Consider the following 15,262-nt stretch of genomic DNA (forward strand, 5'->3'; position numbering starts at 1 on the left):
GGCCTCAGCCAGCCCAGAGAGGGGCTCCCACGGTGCCTCGGCAGGCTGAAGGGCCCCTCAAGCACCGCCAGAGTGGACGTTGAGGCCGAGGAGGCCCTGAGAGTGAGGGCTGCTAGCACTTTGTCAGGTATCAATAGCATTATTATTATTGTTTTACTGATGAAAAAAACTGATGCTGGAGAAAAACAAGTATCTAATCTCAAAACTAAAATCATGTATTTCAGAGACAAGACTGTCAACCACCCATCTCAGCGTCTGGTCATCCAGTGGTCTTTCCACCACGTCAGGTATGAAGAAGCTTCTGTCTCTCTGAATATTATCTGCGAATGCTACTCTCGTGTTGATTTACTGAGTATGAGGACCTTAAATTTGCCTTGAGAATATGCACATATGTTACCTGAATTGTGTAATGTTCCCAAAGACAACGGATTTTCCTCTCTTAGGTCACATGGAGCCAAACTACCCCACAGTGCCTTGTTTGGCACGTTCCAGAGCTTCTGGAAGCCTGACATTTGCGAATCACAGATGACCTAAAACTTTGTGCAAGGCGTGGTGGCTCACACCTGTAATCTCAGCGCTTCGGGAGGCCGAGGTGGGCAGATCACTTGTGGTCCGGAGTTCGAGACCAGCCTGACCAACGTGGTGAAACCCCATCTTTAAACATACAAAATTAGCCAGGCGTGGTGGCGCATGCTTGTAATCCCAGTTACTCAAGAGGCTGAGGCAGGAGAATCGCTTGAACCCAGGAGAGGGAGGTTGCAGTGAGCCGAGATCAGGCCATTGCACTCCAGCCTGGGCAACAAGAGAGAAATTCCATCTCAAAAGAAAAAGAAAAAAAAAAATCCTCTATATCTCTCCACTTGCACACATTGCTTGTTGTATATTTGGACCCTGCTGTCAGAAGGAGCAATTGACTGCTGGCTTTATCAGCATGCTTTTGTCCTATTTGTAAATTATTAGATCCACCAAGGTGCATACAAAACAAGCAACATTGTACTTTTAAATCTATAAGCTGTGCATAAGAGGCAAATAAGAAAAAAATGCATATAGGATCATTCAGACATTTTTAGAGGCACAAAGAACATTTTTCTAAAAACCCTTTATTTTGAGTTCAGGGGTACATATGCAGGTTTGTTACACAGGTAAACGTGTGCCATGGGAGTCTGTCGTACAGATGATTTAATCACCCAAGTATTAAGCCTAGTGCCCCTTAGTTATTTTTCCCGTCCCTCTCCCTCCTCCCGGCCTCCACCCTCCAATAGGCGCCAGTGTGTGTCGTTCCCCTCTATGTGTCCATGTGTTCTCAAAAGCAACATATTTTATGTCAGTAACTGAAAATCTATTTTAAGTAATAATCATGGTTCTTAGCAATACAGTTGTTTTTAGAAATTTAAAAAAAGAAGCTAGAAGGGGCAAGAAAGGATCCTACCCTACAGGCTTTAGAGAGAGCCCAGCCCTTCTGACACTTTGAGTTTAGACTTCCAGCTTCCAGAGCTGTGCAAGAATATACTTCTGTTCTTTATGGTCCTTTTTAGGATAGCCCTAGGGAATGAAAACAGAAAATAAGAGAAAAATAAAAGTCATCTTTATTTTCAAAAGATAGTTTCTCTGGCTTAGCAGGTATTTCTTTTAGCACTGTAAAGATAGCATCTCATTCTCTTTGTTTCTGTTATGACATTAGCTGCCAGCCTCACTGGTCCTCCTTTAAAGCTACTGTGAGCTTCCCTGCCCTTGGCTACTTTTAAGATAGCCTCTTTTTTTTTTTTTTTTTTTTTTTTTTTTTCAGTATTCAGGAGTTTTATAATGTTATGGATGGATGTGGTTCCCTTCCCTTCCCTTCCCTTCCCTTCCCTTCCCTGCCCTGCCCTGCCCTGCCCTGCCCTGCCCTGCCCTTCCCGTCTTGCTGTCACCCAGGCTGGAGTGCAGGGGTGTGATCTTCGCTCACTGCAACCTCCACCTCCTGAGTTCAAGAGATTCTCCCGGCTTAGCTTCCCAAGCAGCTGGAATTACAGGTGAGCACCACCAAGCCAGGCTAATTTTTGTATTTTTACTAGAGATAGGGTTTCACCATGTTGGCCAGGTTGGTCCGAAGCTCCTGTCCTCAAGTGATATGCCTGCCTCAGCCTCCCAGAGTGCTGAGATTGCAGGCATGAACCACCATGCCAGGCCCAGATGAGATTTTCTACGTATTTTATTCCTGAGATTGCAGGCATGAACCACCATGCCAGGCCCAGATGAGATTTTCTACGTATTTTATTCTATATGAATGATGGGGTGGATATTTCCTTAAGTTTAGAGAGATTTCTGCAATTGCCTCTTTAAAAATGTTTCTTCTTTTCTTTCTCACTTTTCCTTCTGGGACTCTAACTACCTATATGTTAGACCTTACCAGTGGACACTCTCTTCTTTTAACCCTCCAGTTCCATGCTTGTGTTTTTGTCTGTCCTTCATTCTAGATATTTTCTTCTGATCCAGCTTCTGGTTCACTAATTCTTTCTTTAGCTGTGTTAAGTCTGCTCTTAAACCCATCATGTGAGCTCTTAATTGTACACTTCTGTTCTAAAATTCTAAACTAAAAAAGATCTGTTATGTGTGTTTTATAGTTTTCAATTTATGATGAAATTTTCAGATTGCGTTTAAACTCTTCAAACCTAGTAGCACTGTTATTTTATTAGTTTTAAAATATTACTTATTTTTATTCTTTTCAGGAGACAGGGCTTCACTCTGTCACCCAGGCTGGAGTGCAGTGATTCAATCACAGCTCCCTGTAGCCCCAAACTTCTGGCTCAAGCGATCATCCCACCTTAGCCTCTCAGATAGTGGGGGCTACAGATGTGTATCACTATGCCCAGGTAATTATTAAACATTTTTTGTAGAGATAGGGTCTTGCCGTGTTGCCCAGGCTGGTCCCAAACCTCCTGCCTCCTGAAGTACTGGGATTACAAGTGTGAGCCACCCTGCCTGGCCTCTTACAGGATGAGGGTGGGTGGGGGAGGTGAAGAATAAAAAACTACATATTGGATATAGTGTACACTAGTTGGATGATGGATTCCCTAAAATCTCAGAATTCACCACTATATAATTCATCCATGTAACCAAAAACTACTTGTATCCCCAAAGCTACCGAAGTAAAAAATATTAGGAAAGTCTTCATTTGATGATTCCCATAGCTGAGGTCTGGAGTCCCTGTTGATCTTCCGTTTTTGTTGTTCTTCCTCATGTTGCTTCATCTCCTTGTATGTGTGGTTCTTTGTGATTGTGTGCTGGATATTGTATTCAGAAGGATTGGGTTGAGCAATTGAGCCTAAAGTGATGTTATAATTTTCCAGAGATGATTTTCATATGCTTCTGGCTGGTTCCTGGTGGAATTCAAAATCTGAGGTCAACTTAACCCAGTGGCAGAGGCTGAGCTTTTCTAAGGACCTGGATGACGTGCATCTGGTTGCAGTTCATGTGAGGGATGATTTCCTTCATCTTTGTTCCCATGAGGAAAGTCTATGGGTTTCTAATCCGAAGTACATGGAGTTCCCAAGTGCCTTTCTCCTGGTGAGTCCTGGCTTCTGAGTTTTTTCTCCCTAGCTCTAAGATTGTCAGGATTTCTGCTGAGCTTCTCGCTGACTATCCCAGAATCAGCAAATGCTTTTGGGGAGTGGCTTAGGGGGAAGTGGCCGCAAATGACAGCTACTTTGGTGGCTATTATTCACCACTTTGGTATCTCTCCATTACCTTCAGACAGATTTTTAAAGTATTTCTTTCAGATTTGCTAACTGGTCTGAGTTCTCTGTATGCCCTTAATAGAAGCAGACATCTGCCATCTTTATAAGAACCACATTTTCTGTTTGTTGCTGTTCTATAGAAATAAAACGAATTTCTGTACATTGGCATTATAGCCAGTGATCTATTATATTTAATAATATGTTTTTTATTATTTATAGTACTATTTTAAGTAATAGCATTTAAATTATTGAATATTTTGGATTTTTGTTATTTTGAATTACTTTTGAATACTTTTGTATATTCTTCTGGATTTTTTCTGCTCTTCCACTGGGACTCCTGCATAGATACTGTGGGCCCTGTGACTCCCCTCCTCAGCCCAGTGCCACTCACTTTCCTGTGGCTCCCAGGAAAACACACAACCCCTCCCCAAGTCCCTCCGAGGACCTATCACCATAGAGTGAAGTCCAAGGCTGGAATTGGGCCGGTCTGGCCCCGTGCAGTCTGGCCTCCGGCATGTGCTTCCAGCCCACTCCTTCCCAAGCCCACTGGCCTTCCCGCTGCTCTTGAACTTGGCAAGCACTTTTCTGGCCTGGACCCTTCCCCTCCTGCTCCTTCTGCCTGGGATGCACCTCCCAGTGGTCCATGTCCCCAAGGACACATTCTGGATGCCTGGCATCGATGGCCACACCCTCATGTGGCAGTGTTGTCCTTTATGGAGCATTTATTTGTTTTTAATTGCTTTTTTTCCTCTTCTGTTTTCTTTGTGATTTGTTTTTAATTGTATTATCCATTCCCCGCCAGGATCTTAGTGCTGCAATGCAGGCACACTGCATGTGTCCACCTTAGCTCTTGCCTGGCACACAGTAGGTATTCAATGAACATCACATTGTAAGTTGCTTTCCATTGACGATTTGTGACTTTCAATAATCTCCATGTGTTCTATTGGCTGTTTGTGCCTGCAGCTTGCTAAAGTGAACTCTTCCCCATGTTCCACTGAAAACTTCTTCAAGGTCGAGTTTGTGTCATTCATTTTTTTTTTTTTTTACATTGATTTACTTGGACTCCATGATAGTTAATTTTAGGTGTTAACTTGGGCAGGCCATAGTACCCAGATATTTGGCCACGCAGCAGTCTAGATAGTGCAGGTAATTTTTAGATGTTATTACCATTTCAACCAGTGGACTTGGCGTAAGGCAGATCATCATCCATCATGTGGGTGGGTTTTATCCAGGCAGATGGAGGCCTTAAGAGAAAACAGACGGCAGTCCCCAAGGAGGAGGGAGTTCTGCCAGCAGGCTGAACTTTGGACGGGAGCAGCAGCCTCAGCTCTTCTCTGGGTCTCCAGCCTGCTGGTTTGCCCTGCAGATTTTGGACATTCGTCTCCACAATTGTGTGAGCCAATTCCTTAAAATCTCTCTCTCGCATCTCTCCCTCTATCCATACCTGTGGCCATAGCCTGTGTCCGTGTTGATTCCTATTTCTGTCGATATCCACATCCACATCCTGTGGGTTCTGTCTCTCTGGAACTCATGTGAATACAGACTCTCTCTGATGTTAGATACTTTGGTCACTTTCTTTCCTGTGTTATTTGCTTTGTTTACGGAGGCTTTGTCCTTAGAGTCACTTTATTTTTTTCCCTGTGGACAAATTCATCAGTCTTACTTTTCACTGTTCCTGGCCTTAGTCTCATTCTGAGAAAACACTTATTCACCGTAAGAGAATATAGATATTTTGCCATATTTTTTTCTGGTCTGATTATTGATCTGTATCAGTGCTGGTCCTTAATTGCTTTTTGTCCTTACAATGAGAGCAGAAATCCTTTCTCTTTTCTTTCATTTCCCCAATTCTGTTTTGAGGTCTTTTCCAAACCATGTTTGGCAAGTACAGAGCCGGCTGTGGCCACAGCCACAGACATCAGGGCCTCGGCTGGGGAGGATAGGTGCAGGCCTCTGGAAGGCTCTTTGGGGCTGGAGACTATGGCCTGATTTCTGTCCAGGTCTTGGGGGGCCTCTGTCCACAAGTCTAGCGGGGCAGAAAGGGCTCAGACCCTTCCCTCAGAATACCAAGGGAGAGGAGATCGGCTGGGCCCAGGCAGGTAGCTGGTGCTGAGCGCCCCGAGATCAGGCCAGGCTTGTCAAGCATTGATTTAGGTGTGCGAGGCACACATGTCCTGTTTGTTACAAGCTGGAAACAGATGTTTCTGCCCCGAGTGCCCCCTCAGAGGGTGGCGTCCAGGCCCAGGAGGCTGCGGCGACACGGGTGAGCTGCAGAGCATGCAGGGGCAAGGGCCCTGGCCCATGTCACGAGGCTGAGTTATGACTGTGGCTTCAGTGCCGGGAACGCTGTAAACACATTCCTCTAGGGGGCTCTTGGCCACCTGGGGCCGTCACATGCCCCCAGCAGACAGATTTCTGTAGTTGGTCAGGACTCAACGGACATTTATGTAACATGAAAAGGGGAAGTGGCGCTGGAGGGCAGCTCCCTGAATCACTCTGTCGGAGCAAGTCTGTTGGATGAAGGTGCATGAAAACAACACAGTGCGGCTGAGGGCCAGGGCTGTAGACATTCGGGCAAGTGCACAGGCTGTGCTGGACCAGCCCCGGCACTAGAAACAGGCGCAGGGTGGGGAGTTTGCTGGGGACAAAGTGCGTTGCGTCATGCACTTTAGGGCATTTCCTAGGTATGATTGCTAGAGAGAAGCAAAGCTCAAATACAGACCATCTGCCCCACACCGTCAGATTGGGTTCTCACCGTCCTCAGGGGAATCACAGGTGACTGGCTTTGGAGCCCGAGATGTCTTCCCGCCTCCCAGGGGCCTGTGGATGGGGCTCCCTGCAGATTCAAGGCCCAGGGGAAAAGCCAAGCTGTCCCCTCCTTGGGGACAGCTGGGTGGCAACTGTGATCACACCTGGGGGGCTTCGTGGCAGAGGCCTGAGCTGCTCCCTCCGTTGGCCAGCAGGCTCTGAGAGCCCTCGCCCGGCCTGACTGTTCATCCATCCTTTCACACGGAGGCCAGCTGTGGCTGTCTGTGCTCTCAGAGGGGAGGCGATGGCAAGGCGCCTGCCATGCAGATGGGTGGTGGGAGGGAGCCTGTTACACTCTGAGGCCAGGGGCAGGCCTGCGGGCACTGGGGATCCAGGCTGGCTGAAGGCAGTGGGTCAGGCCTGAGAGTTCTGACTTTGTTCTTGGTGCAGTGGGAACGTCTCTGTGGGTTTGAATGGGCTGCCCTGACAGATTCATATTTTAAAAAGACCACATGGTCCGTGGGGTGGGGTTGGGGCCGGAGGATCAGCAGGAGCCTCTGGCTTTGGAGTCATAGCGCTTTCTCCTTCGTCTCACGTCTCCCTCTGCCTCCCTCATATGACACCTGTGATCACATTCGGAGCCACCCACATAACCCAGGCTCCTCTCCTCATCTCAAGATCGTTCACTTAATCTCGTCTGCAAAGTCCCGTTTGCCACGTAAGATCTCAGAGTCACGGTTCTGGGAATCTGGATGAGGACACTTTTGGGGCCTGACTTAGCCGACTACCCCACTTCAGTTTCGGATGTCTTGAGTAGGAGGCACACAGCTGACTGCCAGTGCCAACACATGCAATAAAAGTCCACACTTAGGGACAGTTATGAGTTGAAATGATGAACAGATGCTGTTGGAAACCACAATATTGATAAGCTCGCCAACAGCATGAGCAGGGGTTGGTATACAAAACATTTAACTAAAGAACCAACAATGCTTCAAATAAAATTCATGAAAATATTCCCCTCATCAACTCTTCAATATCATAAAGTTAGTTTTTCTGCTTGAGCTTGATTAGAGATTTTTGAATTTCTCAGTGTGTTTAATAGAGTTCTGAAAATTTTTTATTGAGTCCATTGATCTTTTATCAGGAAACTGTATTGAAGAGTTCTTGTTTGAGTCTTTTCCATGAAAAGCCATTTTGGACAATAGCTGATGGCAAATGCTCTTGGAGAAAAATCTAAACAATAACTGGGTCACAAAAACAAAATAGTCATGGTGAAACAGCTGATGAAAATTCATTATAATCAGCAACTGATAAGGAAATTTACTTTTTAAAAATTACTATAGCGTGTTAAGGTAACAAACAGAATCATGACTGTGACTGATAGCATCACATCAGAACCATCAGGGTTTTATAAATTTCACATAATCTTTAGAGTACTCACATCAATAACATCTCCATACAAATATAGCTTTAAAGAAGATGTACCATAACCAAAATTATGGCTGATAATATTATAGACTTATATGAATTTATATAATTTTTGAAACATCATGTCAATAGCATACCCATAAATGTAACTGAAAGAAGATCTAATATCACTTATGATTTGACAATGTTTCCCATATAATTTACCAAATAAGCCTAGTTCATTTATTTTCTCTATGGGATGAGAGAGAAATTATTTGAGGCTTTCCAGGGGTCTACCTGTAAAATCCCTAAGTCAATTCTAGATAAAAAAGACTTACTTTAGAATTTTGATCCTGAGGAAGCCTGCCAAAGATATCAACAGGATCAACATGGTTGATGAAAGCAGAATTACAGGTCATTATTAAATATGGCCATGTATTGAACCAGTGATCATCAAAAGACTTTAAAAGTAATACAGAAAGTTACATGGATTAAAAGGACCTAACTTCTTTAAAGCTCAAGTTTCCTAAGTAACCAAAAACCTCATAAAGACAACGCAAAAAATTATACTAGTAAAATACAAAATCTTTGTTTTTTTTAGGCCACTTACCCAAAAGTTAGAGAAACGCCTCCTGCAGTGTGATTGTGTCCCCTCATGGGAAGCCCATGTGGATCAACTGGCAGTCAAACCTGATGAAAAAGACACTGAGTTTAATTAGGCCGAGAAAGAGTATGTCCAAGGCTATGAGTGTGAACCATTAGTAGAGAAATGTAAACAAGATAACTAGTACCTGAGCAGGGGAACACATAGGAAAAGCAAGAGCATGAGAGGTTTCCTGGTTACATGGGACAATTCAATTATACTGGAATTATACTGGAGAGAAATTTGTTTTCTAGACTTTCAGGATAAACATTTCGGCATCAAGCCGTGACAGCCGAGTTTTAATGGGAGAAAAAATGTGATAGGAGTTGATAAAAAAGTTGAAAAAGAGAGTTATCACCCCAGGCCATCTCATGGGGAGGAAGAGCTGAAGGCGCTGATGGATAAATCTGTATTTATAGATATGATCTATAAATCCTTATTTATAGACATGATCTATAAATCATGTGCTGTGAGATACAACAGAAGTTGAACTTCTGAAATCTAAATCTGAGAAGCTTTAGGGGAAAAGTCTATGTCAAGAAATGAAATTCCCATTTTACATGAAGAGGACATCATTTCCAACCTGAAACTAGGGAAAGTAAATGGATCCCAGGAAGCAATAGAAATGGTCTGTTAAACAGATTTTAGGATTCAGAATAAAAACTTCTTGTAGTTTTAAGAACAGATCAATACTTCAAGATAACCTTGTTGTTCTAACACAGGAAACCAAATCTTTAGTTTTATATTAGTGTATTTTTAATAGCAAAGCTCAGTCTTTAGACTTATAAATAATTCCCTTCTAATCATAGCCATCTTGATCACACGCAAAATTCCTTTCATAAATTCATTATTTGCAAACCTTATTATGACTTACTCAGATATTTTATGACATGTTGAGACATTCTGCTTTGTTTGATACCTCCTTTTTTCAAGTAAGCAGTCATTTTACTTTATGACAAAAATTTATCACACAAGATTCTTTCTTTTTTAAAAATTATTCTCTTTTCTTTTTAACCTTCCTTACCAAAAATACATCCTCATACCGATAACTTCCTTCACATACCTCCCTTCTACTTACTGTTTTAAAAATTTTTTTGTCTTCTTAATTCTTTTAATTTTTATTTTTCTGTAGGTCACTGGAATACAGGTGGTATTTGGTTACATGAATAAGTTCTTTAGTGGTGATTTGTGAGATTTTGGTGCACCCGTCACCTGAGCAGTATACACTGCACCATATTTGTAGTCTTTTATCCCTCATTCCTCTCTCACCCTTACCCCCAAGTTCCCAAAGTCTGTTGTATCATTCTTATGCCTTTGCATCCTCATAGCTTAGCTCTCACATGTCAGTAAGAACATAAGATGTTTGGTTTTCCATTCCTGAGTTACGTCACTTAGAATAATAGTGTCCAATCTCATCCAGGTCACTGTGAATGCCATTAATTCATTCCTTTTTGTGGCCGTGTAGTATTCCACCATATATACATACTACAGTTTCTTTATCCACTTGTTGATTGATGGGCATTTGGGTTGGTTCCACAAGTTTGCAGCTGCAAATTGTGGTGCTATAATCATGAGTGTGCAAGAATCTTTTTCGTATAATGACTTCTTTTCCTCTGGGTAGATACCCAGTAGTGGGATTGCGGGATCAAATAGCAGTTCTACTTTTAGTTCTTTATGGGATCTCCACACTGTTTTCCATAGTGGCTGTACTAGTTTACATTCCCACCAGCAGTGTAGAAGTGTTTCCTGATCACTGCATCCACACTAACATCTACTGTTTTTTGATTTTTTGATTATGGCCATTCTTACAGGGCTAAGGTGGTATCGCACTGTGGTTTTGATTTGCATTTCCCTAATCATTAGTGATGTTTCATATATTTGTTGGCCTTTTGATATCTTCTTTTGAGAACTGTCTATTCATGTCCTTAGCTCACTTTTTGATGGGATTTTTTTTTCTTTTTTTTTTAATTATACTTTAAGTTCTAGGGTGCATGTGCACAACGTGCAGGTTTGTTACATATGTATACATGTGCCATGTTGGTGTGCTGCACCCATTAACTCGTCATTTACATTAGGTATATCTCCTAATGCTATCCCTCCCTCCTCCCCCAACCCCACAATAGGCCCCAGTGTGTGATGTTCCCCTTCCTGTGTCCAAGTGATCTCCTTGTTCAATTCCCACCTATGAGTGAGAACATGTGGTGTTTGGTTTTGTGTTCTTGTGATAGTTTGCTGAGAATGATGGTTTCCAGCTGCATCCATGTCCCTACAAAGGACACGAACTCATCCTTTTTTATGACTACATAGTATTCCATTGTGTATATGTGCCACAATTTTTAAATCCAGTCTGTCACTGATGGACATTTGGGTTGATTCCAAGTCTTTGCTATTGTGAATAGTGCCGTAATAAACATATGTGTGCATGTGTCTTTATAGCAGCATGACTTATAATCCTTTGGGTATATCCCCACTAATGGGATGGCTGGGTCAAATGGTATTTCTAGTTCTAGGTCTTTGAGGAATCGCCACACTGTTTTCCGCAGTGGTTGAACTAGTTTACATCCCACCAACAGTGTAAAAGTGTTCCTATTTCTCCACATCCTCTCCAGCACCTGTTGTTTTCCTGGTTTTTTAATGATTGCCATTCTAACTGGTGTGAGATGGTATCTCATTGTGGTTTTGATTTGCATTTCTCTGATGGCAAGTGATGATGAGCATTTTTTCATGTGTCTGTTGGCTGTATGAATGTCTTCTTTTGAGAAGTGTCTGTTCATATCCTTTGCTCGCTTTTTGATGGGGTTGTTTTTTTCTTGTAAATTTGTTTGAGTTCTTTATAGGTTCTGGATATTAGCCCTTTGTCAGATGAGTAGATTGCAAAAGTGTTCTCCCATTCGGTAGGTTGCCTGTTCACTCTGATGGTAGTTTCTTTTGCTGTGCAGAATCTCTTCAGTTTAATTAGATCCCATTTGTCAATTTTGGCTTTTGTTGCTATTGCTTTTGCTGTTTTAGACGTGAAGTCGTTGCCCATGCCTATGTCCTGAATGGTATTTACCTAGGTTTTCTTCTAGGGTTTTTATGGTTTTAGGTCTAATATTTAAGTCTCTAATCCATCTTGAATTAATTTTCGTATAAGGAGTAAACCAAGGATCCAGTTTCAGCTTTCTACTTACGGCTAGCCAATTTTCCCAGCACCAGTTGTTAAATAGGGAATCCTTTCCCCATTTCTTGCTTTTGTCAGGTTTGTCAAAGATCAGACAGCTGCAGATGTGTGCTATTATTTCTGGGGCTCTGTTCTGTTCCATTGGTCTGTATCTCTGTTTTGGTACCAGTACCATGCTGTTTTGGTTACTGTAGCCTTGTAGTATAGTTTGAAGTCAGGTAGCGTGATGCCTCCCGCTTTGTTCTTTTGACTTAGGATTGTCTTGGCAATGCAGGCTTTTTTTTAGTTCCATATGAACTTTAAATCAGTTTTTTCCAATTTTGTGAAGAAAGTCTTTGGTAGCTTAATGAGGATGGCATTGAATCTATAAATTACCTTGGGCAGTATGGCCATTTTCACAATATTGATTCTTCTTATCCATGAGCATGATATGTTCTTCCATTTGTTTGTGTCCTCTTTTATTTCACTGATCAGTGGTTTGTAGTTCTCTTTGAAGACATCCTTCACATCCCTTGTAAGTTGGATTCCTAGGTATTTTATTCTCTTTGAAGCAGTTGTGAATGGGAGTTCATTCATGATTTGGCTCTCTGTCTGTTATTGGTGTATAAGAATGCTTGTGATTTTTGCACATTGATTTTTTATCCTGAGACTCTCCTGAAGTTGCTTATCAGCTTAAGGACATTTGGGGCTGAGATGATCGGATTTTCTAAATATATAATCATGTCATCTGCAAACAGGAACAATTTGACGACTTCTTTTCCTAATTGAATACCATTTATTTCTTTCTCTTGCCTGATTCTTTCTCTTGCCTGATTCTCTTTATCTTTCTCTTGCCCTAGCCAGAACTTCCAACACAATGTTGAATAGGAGTGGTGAGAGGGGGCATCCCTGTCTTGTGCCAGTTTTCAAAGGGAATGCTTCCAGTTTTTGCCCATTCAGTATGATATTGACTGTGGGTTTGTCATAAATAGCTCTTATGATTATGAGATACGTTCCATCAATACCGAATTTATTGAGAGTTTTTAGCATGAAGGGCTGTTGAATTTTGTCAAAGGCCTTTTCTGCATCTATTGAGATAATCATGTGGTTTTTGTCTTTGATTCTGTTTATATGCTGGTTTACGTTTATTGATTTGTGTATGTTGAACCAGCCTTGCATCCCAGGGATGAAGCCCACTTGATCATGGTGGATAAGCTTTTTGATGTGCTGCTGGGTGCGGTTTGCCAGTATTTTATTGAGGATTTTTGCATCGATGTTCATCAGGGATATTGGTCTAAAATTCTCTTTTTTTTGTTGTATCTCTGTCAGGCTTTGGTATCAGGATGATGTTGGCCTCGTAAAATGAGTTAGGGAGGATTCGCTCTTTTTCTATTCATTGGAATAGTTTCAGAAGGAATGGTACCAACTCCTCCCTGTACCTCTGGTAGAATTTGGCTGTGAATCCGTCTGGTCCTGGACTTTTTTGGTTTGTAGGCTATTAATTATTGCCACAATTTCAGAGCCTGCTATTGGTCTATTCAGGGATTCAACTTCTTCCTGGTTTAGTCTTGGGAGATCGTAAGTGTCCAGGAAATTATCCATTTCTTCTAGATTTTCTAGTTTATTTGCATAGAGGTGTTTATAGTATTCTCTGATGGTAGTTTGTATTTCTATGGGGTCAGTGGTGATATCCCCTTTATCATTTTTTATTGTGTCTATTTGATTCTTCTCTCTTTTCTTCTTTATTAGTGTTGCTAGCAGTCTATCAATTTTGTTGATCTTTTCAAAAAACCAGCTCCTGGATTCATTGATTTCTTGGAGGATTTTTTGTGTCTCTATCTCCTTCAGTTCTGCTCTGATCTTAGTTATTTCTTGCCTTCTGGTAGCTTTTGAATGTATTTGCTCTTGCTTCTCTAGTTCTTTTAATTGTGATGCTAGGGTGTCAATTTTAAATGTTTCCTGCTTTCTCTTGTGGGCATTTAGTGCTATAAATTTCCCTCTACACACTGCTTTAAATGTGTCCCAGAGATTCTGGTATGTTGTATCTTTGTTCTCATTGGTTTCAAAGAACATCTTTATTTCTGCCTTCATTTCGTTATGTACCCAGTAGTCATTCAGGAGCAGGTTGTTCAGTTTCCATGTAGTTGAGTGGTTTTGATTGAGTTTCTTAGTCCTGAGTTCTAGTTTGATTGCACCCCATACTGATGGGGTTTTGGTGTGGGTGTCCTTTCTGTTTGTTAGTTTCCCTTCTAACAGTCAGGACCCTCAGCTGTAGGTCTGTTGGAGTTTGCTTGAGCTCCACTCCAGACCCTGTTTGCCTGGGTATCAGTAGCGGAGGCTGCAGAAGGTTGAATATTGCTGAACAGTGAGTGTTGATGTCTGATTCTTGCTCTGGAAGAATCTAGTGGGGGATGTCTCCCTGTTAGGCTACTCAGGGGTCAGGGACCCACTTGAGCAGGCAGTCTGTCTGTTCTCAGATCTCAACCTCCATGCTGGGAGATCCACTGCTCTCTTCGAAGCCGTCAGACAGGGGCATTTACCTCTGCAGAGGTTTCTGCTGCTTTTTCTTTAGCTACACCTTGTCCCCAGAGGAGGAGTCTACAGAGGCAGGCCGGCCTCCTTGAGCTGCGGTGGGTTCCACCCAATTCGAGCTTGTGGGCAGCTTTGTTTACCTACTTAAGCGTCAGCAATGGCGGGCACCCCTTCCCCAGCCTCGCTGCCGCCTTGCAGTTAGATCTCAGACTGCTGTGCTAGCAATGAGGGAGGCTCTGTGGGCGTGGGACTCTCTAGGCCAGGTGTGGGATATAATGTCCTGGTGTGCCGTTTGCTAAGACACTTGGTAAAGCGCAGTATTAGGGTGAGAGTTACCCGATTTTCCAGGTGTGGTGTGTCTCAATTTTCTTTGGCTAGGAAAAGGAATTTCCTTCCCCCTTGAGCTTCCCAGGTGAGGTGATGCCTCGCCCTGCTTCAGCTCTCGCTGGTCAGGCTGCACGCACAGTCCAGCACCAACTGCCCGACATGCCACAGTAAGATTAACCTGGTACCTCAGTTGAAAATGCAGAAATCGCCCGTCTTCTGTGTCGCTCACGCTGGGAGCTGGAGGCTGGAGCTGTTCCTATTCGGCCATCTTGGGTGCCCCCCTATTCTACTTTTTTTTTGCAGCTATTGTAAAAGGGGTTGAGTTCTTGATTTGATTCTCTGCTTAATTGCTGTTGGTGTATAGAATAGCTACTGATTTGTGTACGTTAATCTTCTATCTGGAAACTTTGCTGAATTTTTTTTCCGTCCTAGGAGCTTTCTGGAGGAGTCTTTAGGGTTTTCCAGGTAAACAATCATATCATCAGTAGTGACAGTTTGACTTCCTCTTTATTAATTTGAATGCCCTTTATTTCTTTCCCTTGTTTGATTGCTCTGGCTAGGACTTCTAATACTATGTCCAATACTATGTTGAAGAGGAGTGGTGACAGTGGGCATCCTTGTCTTTTTCCAGTTCTCAGAGGGAATGCTTTCAACTTTTCCCCATTCAGAATTATGTTGGCTGTGGGTTTGTCATGGATAGCTTTTTTTTACATTGAGTATGTCCTTTGGTATGTCAATTTTGGTGAGAGTTTT

General features: G+C 42.6%; 1 long non-coding RNA gene and 1 gene segment (V, D, J or C); one reads left to right on the forward strand and one right to left on the reverse strand.

Annotated features, from left to right (window-relative positions):
- Positions 1-3,904, forward strand: part of LOC135971616 (uncharacterized) — a 74,338-nt gene extending 70,434 nt beyond the window's left edge. For 2 of the 4 annotated variants that reach the window (XR_010587864.2, XR_010587866.2), the window contains 4 exons: positions 225-287; positions 444-592; positions 2,709-2,852; positions 3,330-3,904. This is a non-coding gene — a long non-coding RNA (uncharacterized lncRNA). The remainder of the gene's footprint in view (positions 1-224; positions 288-443; positions 593-2,708; positions 2,853-3,329) is intronic. The other 2 variants (XR_010587865.2, XR_012416216.1) reach the window with 1 other exon arrangement.
- LOC123574618 (immunoglobulin heavy constant gamma 1-like) overlaps positions 1-15,262 on the reverse strand; it is a gene marked incomplete at its 5' end in the record, with an annotated part of 164,439 nt that overhangs the window by 111,785 nt on the left and 37,392 nt on the right.

Source organism: Macaca fascicularis, chromosome 7, assembly GCF_037993035.2.
Source record: "Macaca fascicularis isolate 582-1 chromosome 7, T2T-MFA8v1.1".
Taxonomy (NCBI): Eukaryota; Metazoa; Chordata; class Mammalia; order Primates; family Cercopithecidae; genus Macaca; species Macaca fascicularis.